This window comes from Rhipicephalus sanguineus, chromosome 1 (genome assembly GCF_013339695.2).
Source record: "Rhipicephalus sanguineus isolate Rsan-2018 chromosome 1, BIME_Rsan_1.4, whole genome shotgun sequence".
NCBI classification, from domain to species: Eukaryota; Metazoa; Arthropoda; class Arachnida; order Ixodida; family Ixodidae; genus Rhipicephalus; species Rhipicephalus sanguineus.
Genome location: NC_051176.1, coordinates 327948997 through 327958750, shown reverse-complemented (window position 1 = coordinate 327958750; position 9754 = coordinate 327948997). Strand labels below are relative to the sequence as shown.

At 44.0% G+C, this 9754-nt stretch overlaps 1 long non-coding RNA gene across 1 annotated transcript; it reads right to left on the bottom strand.

Annotated features, from left to right (window-relative positions):
• Positions 1-3428: 3428 nt before the first annotated feature.
• LOC119379520 (uncharacterized) lies at positions 3429-9316 on the bottom strand. The gene is made up of 3 exons (XR_005181226.2): positions 9145-9316; positions 6483-6692; positions 3429-4792 (listed from the first exon to the last, which is right to left on the bottom strand). It is a non-coding gene; the product is annotated as an uncharacterized LOC119379520 (long non-coding RNA).
• Positions 9317-9754: the final 438 nt, after the last annotated feature.

Here is a 9754-nt window from a genome sequence, read left to right as displayed (position 1 = left end):
GGGGCCACCTAGGAGTCCAGAGGCCAGGCCGTAGCTAGGGGGTATGTCCCAAGGGCCCGCCTCCCCTCCCAAAAGTTTGACGGAGGCGGTGTGTTTACTGACAAGAATAATGAGAATAGGTTTTCTCACAAACTGTCAAGGCCTTCAGCAAGTGCCCCCTCCCTTACCCCCCCCCCCCCCCCTCGCTCGCTGACTGGCGCAGGCCGGCGGTGGGGAGCGGTGTGCACGGAACAGACGGCGAAACGGTTAGGCAAGCAGACTCGGAAGCGAGCGCAGCCGCGCGCGCCGTTGCCATAGCAACGACGGAGAGATCTTCAACCGGCTGCTTTGCTGCTGCTTGCGTTTCCTTTCTTGAATCCTCGGTACTCGCCACTTTCCTATGAAGAATGCTGTCTAACGCTCATAACGTGCATGCCATTTGTGACCTGGAAGTGCCGGGCGCGCGGCGATAATGCAATCGAGAGGCATGCACGATATCAGGACTGTTTTTGTGAGACGAAACGACACCCTTTCAACACGTTCCTGAGTGTACGCTGCTTTCCTGAAAAGCATAGGTAATTTCATAGGGAATATTAGCCGATTACAACACTGCCTTTGTTGCCGCAACGCCACTTCACGCCGTTGAAAGAGTAATAAGAGGGAGTAACTAAGAGGGAAGTCCAGCATGGACACATGCATTTGTCTTTACTGATTACTTTCCCTTCACAGGTACCCATGTTAGCAGCAATGTACAAACAGATTGAATGAAAACAGCGAGGAAGAAGACTTCAAAACTAACAAGCGCTTTTCGCTTTACAGTTCTGCTTACCGATTCAATGAGCCCAAGTATTCGACGCTCACTAGATTGCCCTCCGCACTGTGTTCCCGAGCCAAGCCTAACTACGGGTTCATCAAACTATGAACAGATCAAGCTCGTCTTGCTTGTTCGCTTCAAGTTTATGACTAACGTGGTCGGTAATGCTGTATATATATATATATATATATTATAATATATATAATATATATAATATATATATATATATATATAGTGTGTGTGTGTGTGTGTGTGTGTGTGTAGAGAATGCCCTTGCGGGTAGTACTGACTGAAAAAAAGAAAAGATGCCTTTACTAACGTTTCAGCCGTGACACCGCCTACGTTGGTCAGTGTCTTGCGAAGCCCGTGCCACAGCCCCAGCGGTATGGAATGCCTTTTTTCCGGTTTTTGACGTGTGCTACATGGAAGTTCATTCAATGTAGAAAGCGCCGCGCGCATGCACCGTTGCTCGACATGCGTTCACTAGTAGTCGCGAAGGCAACGCCACCTCTCAACTCCTTTTACTCTTTTATAAGCACAGAATAAATCGAGAATGGCCTAATAACGTGCGGATTAATTTTGAACGCATGTTTTTCTTAGTAAATAGCAGCGGACTGCGTACAGCATTCTGCACATCTCATTCGTGCACTATGAAGGCTTGCCCGTCAGGCGACGCGACATGCCGTTGTGACTTTCAAAGTGCAATTCAACAATGCAAATCCTAATCATATGGTGAAAAACAAACTCGTTTATGTCACTGTAATTCACAGCCAGGGTCTTGTGACACATTTCGATCGGTTGTCAGTCCCTTTAAGAAAGCACATCGTGAATATATATAGTGATAGAGTAAGTATTTACTCTAAAAAGGCGTGACCTCACTAATGCTCACCTCATGTTCCACGAGCCCAAATATTTGTCCATAAGTAAATATTGAGAAGGTTATTGTGTATATATATTTGAACTTTCTCACTATCAAGGAGGTAATTTCCGCGTCACTACAAAATCTACCCTAAATGGTGGCTCTGCGCTGTACAGCACACGTGTGCGCTGTACAGCGCAGAGCCACCATTTAGGGCAGATTTAGGGCCTAATCTAAGAAAAAAATATATAATGTTATCAGATCGACAGGAATTCAATTCTTTGAGCTATTTCCACTCAGACAAAGCTGAGCGGGAATACCATGTCTACACTCTTAATCTGGTTACACATAGGTTCCACTTAGTAAGGGCAACTTTTTTGCAAAAAAGTTCCCCTTATATAGGAGTAACACATGAACTGGATAAAATTTTATTTATGTAGAACATTGTTGCTCTTAACTTTAGTATGATATAAGAGATACCATGTACCCCACATTAATACCTGGAACAATGTTCCTCTTATGGGCAGAATGAGATATATAAAACCATGTTCCACATATATATTTACGGAACGCTGTTGTGTATAAATAGACTACTATATTACCAGGAACAATACTCCACATATTATTATCAGGAACGCTGTTTCAGCTAGCCAGGCCACCAGCGGTGTTAAATTGCAGGAAGCAACTCTAAAAAATTCTGATATAAGTCTTGCTGGAAAATGGTGCTTAAAACAAAGTCATGCTGTTTCAAAATGAAAATACACTTATTCAGTAAAAGGAAAGCACTGTAAAGATTACACAGGTGCTGTACTTGATACTTTATTATATAAAAGCCATTTTACACAATTGTATCAAAACCGCAGAAATGCATGAACAAGAGCATCGAAGCAAATTACTAAACAATCGACAGACATACTTCACAGCTAAAAACGACGAAGGAGTAAGACTGAAGGCTACATGCCAGTAATACAATGTGTAGTCAATGAAAAGACTGCTGAATGATACCATTATACAAGATCATTCATTTAACCTTCATATCTTAAAAAAAGTTCTCCCTGTACATTAAAAGCAGAAATACAACATTCAAATAACAAATACAGTACACACTTATGGAAGTTGTCTATACTATTTACACAGGCAGTAGAAACCACGGTCGTATTTGTAAGTGTACACAGCGCAAGCCAGCAAAAATTTTTCTTCTGTTACTACGCTTTCATGGCTCGTTTCTTGTAAAATAAAATACTTTAAACATTCATCATAACGCCGAACAACCATTAGGTTGCAAAGAAAAAAAAACCTAGGGCCTCGACACTCAAAATTGGAGAAAGTACAAGCTGTGTTCTCTGGACAGCCATTATCAGACAATAGTAGAATTGATCCAGCAGGTTGATAGGAACAACGCTATTCAGAAAAAGTGTGAGGTGTAGAACGAAAACTCCCAATGCACTTGCTGAAGACACCTACGACAGCGAAGCATCGAACAAAACGTGAGCGCTCTCCTGAATTTAAAGATGAATGAAAATTGAACTTCCTTAATGCTTCATTCAGTTGTTTTCTGCTAAATACCCGACGGATGTGTACTTGGTGACGGAGAAACAAGAAAACTTCTTTAGGCAGCACACCTTACAATATATGCATAGGGTCAAAGAGTACATCCTCAGTCAATGAGAACCTTGTTACGAGGTGAAGCACTGAGGGTTCCTTGATGCTTGTAGCTGCCGATATTTCCTTCTGCTCAGCCAAGTTATTTGCTTTCTTCAACAATTAAATTTTTATCTTGAATTTCACTGTCACTTCTCAAACGGCAGTCAGAGTGTAACCAAATCTTAGGGAAATCACTCGTGAGTGCATTGCAGCGGCGGCACGCATAACGAACGAGTGGCGTAAATGATTCCTTGAAGCCAGCAATATTATGTGCTGCTAAACTATCACAGAGAAATGCAAGGAGACAGCCATAGGTCTTGATTTCTCTATCCTGAACTTTGAATGAGATTCCTTTGTCTGACAGTTCATTCACTGTCTGAATAAAATCTTGAAGCAGTTCTGCTTTATCATCTAGTGTTTTCAGGTCGTTCGTATAACCAACAGCAAGGAAAAAATTGAGTTCAGCTGAGACCTGCTTGGGGGAGGAAAGCTGGCAAATATTACATAAAACAGTGTGAGCTTTCCACGCATGCCTCGTTTCATGCCCAAAGGGTTGGCAATTTCTACATCGTCGCAGTATAGAAGCATGCCAAGGCCACTGTCCTGATTATTCAGTATAGCATGGGGCCTGAACCTTAAACAATCACACAGGTCCCTGAGGAAACCATCTTCAGAGATGACAAACTTTTGCTGAAGATGGCTACTTGTTTCTGGATGTTGGTACAAGGTTTCTAAGAGTGTCCTTAGTGATACATAATAACTATGGGAACCATTGGAACTCTTTTTTTAGAAGGTCTAACATATATATTATTACGTTCATACTGACGTTTTCCTGCTTTGTCAGTTAAACCTGATGCGTCTAGCTGAAGGCCCTTGGCGTGGAACATTTCCGAAATGTTTTTGACAACAGCACTGATAGCTTTTTTGCACATATGTGCTCACCCTCCAAAAGCCTGAACAGATCGGAGAGCCTTGCTTCATCATTGAGCACAGACGGCTAAAATTCTGAGACCTCAGTTTCAATGCTCATGTCCTGGTGGACCATTTCACTGTCGCTACTCATCAAATGCTGCTCTTCACTGGCCACGATCAAGATGTGAAATTCATCAAAATGCTGTTTCTAACGGGTAACAGCTGCAAAAGTGACCTTACAAAGGGCACAGGTGTACTTTTTAACAGAACGATGAGCAACCTTTATGTGAGATGGAAAACGACTAAAATAATAAGATGAAAAGTCGCAGTGTACACACTTATGATGTAGCTGGGTCGAGGTGCTTGAACGAAAACTTTCTTCGGCCCCTTGCGTCAGTACAGGGGCGGAAGCACTTCCTGGGTGCCGAACTTCATTGCCTGGTGCACTGTCAAAGAATAATCTTCGACAGATTGCGCAGGCCCTCTTTCTGGGTAAGTTGTGGTGTCTGTTGACCACTGGCCACATATTTGTCTAGCAAAAGACTATTGTGGTGCACTGCAAGATCCAGCTTCCTGCAGACATCCTGTAGAAGCACGAAAATGCAAATCAGTGAGGTCAGGACATTTTTTTTTTCAATGTACAGTGTGTGTCCTAAATCAAATAAAAAATTTTGGCTCCAAATGACGGTTTTTATCAAGCCATGAAAAAAACTCTGCTTAATATTTGCTATGGGCAATCAATGTTTCTCTGGTGCATGCCGTACACGTATGGTGCACAGTGAATACAGATGAAATACCTCCTCCATATGTTCTATAATTGCATATTTATTAACACTCACGCCAACTGTAATTTCCATGGATGTATTTCAAGGTAAATTTCCTCATTCGTCGGGATTCAGAAAACTGTTCAAGCGATTGTTTTAATTACCGAATAACTGACAACTAAATAATGCAGCAAAGAGCGAACATCTTTTTTTTTCAATGTGCTGGTGGTTTAAAAAGATTGCAGTGTATTGGTGCATGCATTTCTGACGGGTGCCCTATTACGCCTGGTGCCTCATTCACCTTTTGCAGGTAATAAGAAAGCTGAAGTGCACTTTAAGAATAAATTTATTAACAGCATTTTTAACATGCCCTGACAGGACTGAGAACTGGACAAAAAATATTGTTGGAAGATTTTTTTTTTTCGGCAGTGCGATAGCAGTAGCCTGGACATTTATCACAACATGCTACACTCCTGACAAAGCTTTCGCACTTGCTTTTGAATGCAAACAGCAGCTAAACTTGGTGTCAAAATAATTTCACTCATTTTAACAGCCGGTTTTGCGCAGAATTGCCCTGTGATGAATTCATCTTTAAAGGGCAGTCTCATACTCCAATCTTCATCAATGTCAGCAGAAAAAATCATCTAAGTATTCAAGCTGTTCTCTGAGAGGTTTGTTTGCTCCACAAAGCTTTGACCAAGTCTATCAGTTATGAAAGCAAAAGTGTCATGAAATTAGGTACAAAGGTATCCTTCGAAGTACGTAAACAGCACAGATGATAAGGGAGAGCAAAATAACACAAGTGCAGACTCGTAATTTAGGTTCATTTTAGAAAAATGGTGGATTAATGTAGTTTTTTTCACTGTCCCTTGTCTGGACTGTTTACTTTCAAAAGATGCACCAACTTCCCTAACAAGCTATTTTACTACATATACCATCACAGTTTGCAATGCTATTACGGTAAGAAACCCCTTGGTAGTACTGAGTAAATTATGGAAATATTTAGGACTGGAATAACTTGAACCGCTGAAGCTTTACTTACTTCACTTACCACGGCACATCAGCATTTTTACTTTCCCTGCATTGTACAGTACTGTATAGAGACAATATGACGAACTCGAATATCCCACTTAGAACATAGCACGTACTCGCACTGCTGTTAAACCGAGAGCGAAAATTCCATCTAGAAGAATGTAAACGCACCTTACATTTGAAAAGGCACAAAAGAATTTCCTCTGGCTTGCCAGTAACCAAACACGAAATAAAAAAAGAGCAGCAGCCCAGTGAAAACCTGTCCCCTTTTCAGGTTCTAAGAATGCTGCTAACATAAGCTTCAGCTATCACCAATGCAATGTCTGAAGGGGCTGAACGTAAGAGTGTGTGCATGGAGTGAACATACAAAACCTCCATATGTCAGCACGATTACTTCTTAACGGGCATGACAGTGTGCTGCCAACCTAAAACAAAGCAGTTCAAATTTTGGGGGTTTGTACAAATGAATAATACTTACCGTCTTGGGCACCTTCTTAGAGGCTGACGAGAGGTCCATGTGAGGCAGGCGAGTGTCCACAGAGAATGCACCAGCCAATAGGTACTTTGTCATGGCCAGATCAACAAGGCGCTGAAAACCATTGCATTCGCACTCCTTGCAGTGCCCTCTCAGATCGCCGGTGACGTCCGCGGCACCGTCGAACAAGCCATTATTCATGTATGTCTCCACCTGTCAAATTATTCAAGCTCTTGTAAACCACACTCGTAAACAAAACGCACATGTCCCAGCAAGAAACAAATATTAAACACTTTCTTAGCGAGTGCGAGCTGTTACTAAACTCGGCAGAAGTTTTGGTCTTCTAAGACCTAAGCATGACAAGGCTAAAGTGGCAATAGAGCAGCTCGCTGATGACAGTTTCCACAACGGCCATCACTTCCATATTAAAACGGCTGTGCATGGTTGAATTATTTGTCACTCCATAGCCGCCCCCTGTCTACAAACCACACGAATTTTGGACCCTTTGGACCCTTCCTGCACAATCCCCAGGATCGGCCCATCGAGCTTTTTGCGGACGGCTTATGGAGTTACACCTAGCTTAAACAGCTGCGCTGTTAAATGTGACGTGTACAGGGGGAACGTCAATCCGCCTCTTTTATTTTCCTGTGCTGACTCTGCCGTTTTGGTAGGGGTTTAGTAGGGGCCGGGACAACCGGTATTGCCAGAGCTTCCGAGATGAGACGTTTCGCGACTTTTCCGCTAGGGGAGAGCGCATACGCGGGGGCGCCGTGACAAAGGCGGATTCTGCACTATAAGTCACACCCGCCCGAGCGCTGGGCAGCGCTGGGCTGCCCAGTACTCGGGCGTGCGTGACATACAAGTTAGCTGCGCCTCACTCCGGACGAGTAGCTGTTTTGCTTCTATTTCTCTAGCTCCGCGGGCCCCGCCTGCCGATTTCGGACATGTTCTAGCAAAAGGCCTCCATTAAAAATACTCTTCAAAAATTACCAATATTTTTCCCGTCAAGTTCGAAATGCTTAAAGGAGTCCTGACACAAAAATTTTCGCCCCGCGTTTTTTTGCTGCAATGTGTTGCTGGGGACCTGTTAGTCATAACACGGCACATCGTTTGCTGCAGCGCGCGACAGATAATTAATTACAAGCTCCCCATTACCGACACAGCCTCAGTTTCGGTTTGACAGAGCTCCAAAAACGACAAGCCGCCGGGTGCAACTATCACCACCTAGCGAGTGAAACGCTCGGTCACGTGAGCACACAGAACAGTGACGCATTTCCGCACGGTCTGTCGTCGCCGGGCTCATCGTCGTCTGATGGCGACGATTTTCTTGCGGCGGGGATGGAAGGAATTTTTGACGTGGCGAATCACTTCAGGTTTGACCCGCTGGCGAGGAGCGATTCGTCGGGAAGCGCGTCAAAACAGAAATGGCGGCCACGACGTCATCATAACTTGTACCGGCTGCAACGGTTACGTAGGGGAAGTATGGGGGTCACCTCGGGTCACCTCCGAGGGTGTCGATGCACCAGGTGCGGCCTATAATGCTGGATCGCGCTCGCGAACTTCAAAATTCATATAAATACCTTCCAAGCTTTATTCACTGTCGATATTTTGCATATGGTACACGCACGTACACGGGAATCGATCCAGCAGGGTATCTCGGCCGCGAAATTTTGTGTCAGTACCCCTTTAAGCTTCCTTTTATTCGTTGTGACTGCCCACTGCGATTGCCTGAGTACGAGGAGAACATATGTCGTCGCTTAGCTTCTTCGCCACATGCTTCACTGCATTGCATGTTTTCAAATGGAACATAAGAAAAAAGTATCTCGCTCACAAGGCTTAAATGGTATGAGAAAAAGTAATATAATATCTGGGGTTTAACGTCCCAAAACCACGATATCATTATGAGAGACGCCATAGTGGAGGGCTCCGGAAATTTTGGCCACCTGGGGTTCTTTAACGTGCACCTAAATCCAAGTACACGGGCCTCAAGCATTTTCGCCTCCATCGAAAATGCAGGCGCCGCGGCCAATGGCAGAAAAGTAACGGCAACAGAGTAGGTGGAACAAGTCGTTGATCCCCATAACGTTGCCATGTTCCACTTAAATGAAGGAAAAATAAAGAAAAAGTGAAGAGACTGCGATTACTGACACTCATATTATTCGCCGAAAAGCCGGATCCACATAAACATTAGGTTTGTTCCAGTAAAAATATGTGGCCGACAAGGACACGCTCTTGCACAAAGACGACCATTAAAAAGTGCGTATCAAGGTTCACCGCCACAATGCGCGAGCAAGGAATAATCCGGTAAAACTGACAACACGAGCGCCGCAGGCGCGACTAAGTTTGTGCTACGTGCACCAATTTGCGCTCGGAAAGGCGAGCGCAAGCACGTCGGGAGCCATCTTGTGACGCCAAGCTCAGCGCTACAGTCCTGTGCTTGAGCGAGCAAACGCAGCGCATGTGTGCAGACTGCCGTCATTCCAGATCACAGCTGAATAGAAGCTGCGGCAGTAAGACAACGTTTCGTCGAAACTTCACTTGCTACGCAAACACAGAAATACAATTAGCAGATTTTGTGCGTGTGACAATGGCGCGAAAACGTGATCGCCGTTTGCTTGCATCAAAACTGACATATGCTACGATAGTAACAAGTAAAAGCACTTACCTCTCCGTAAAGTCCGTGACGGATGCTAAAGCCAGGCCTCCAGTGCAAACGGAATTTCTCGAGGCGTGGAAAACAAGCCAGATTTTACACACATAGCAGCCGAGTTGCGTTGAAGCACGCATCCGAACAAGAGCTTCGCAGTTGGCGGGTTGGCGCGTTGGCGTCCGATTTCGTCGCTTCCAGAGTTGTGGCGCTACGTTCGATAGCGATGAATTCAACTTCAGCCGATGGAGCCGGTTTTAACAGTTTTAATTTTTTCCATTGCTTATGCCATACTCCGGATATACTGTAGTTATTCTAAACTCTGACACGTCGTATATTTTAGAATAATTGTCGGTCAGTTTGGTTTTGTGCAGGCGGTGTGTAAATGGTCTTCTTTTATAGCGTGCTATTCAATGCAGAAAACAAACATCGCGCTGAATGTTCTAGTGACAAATGCTATTTCGGCTTTAGCAATCCGTAATCATTGTGAACATTGTGACTTTTATATTGAAATTCTACGCCATTTATAGCTCACCGGCATGCGATTAGATCATTCTTTACCAGGGGGTGTAAGTATAAACAAACTATGCCACCGCGTCGTCGCTTTCGTTCTCGAGAATCATGAAGA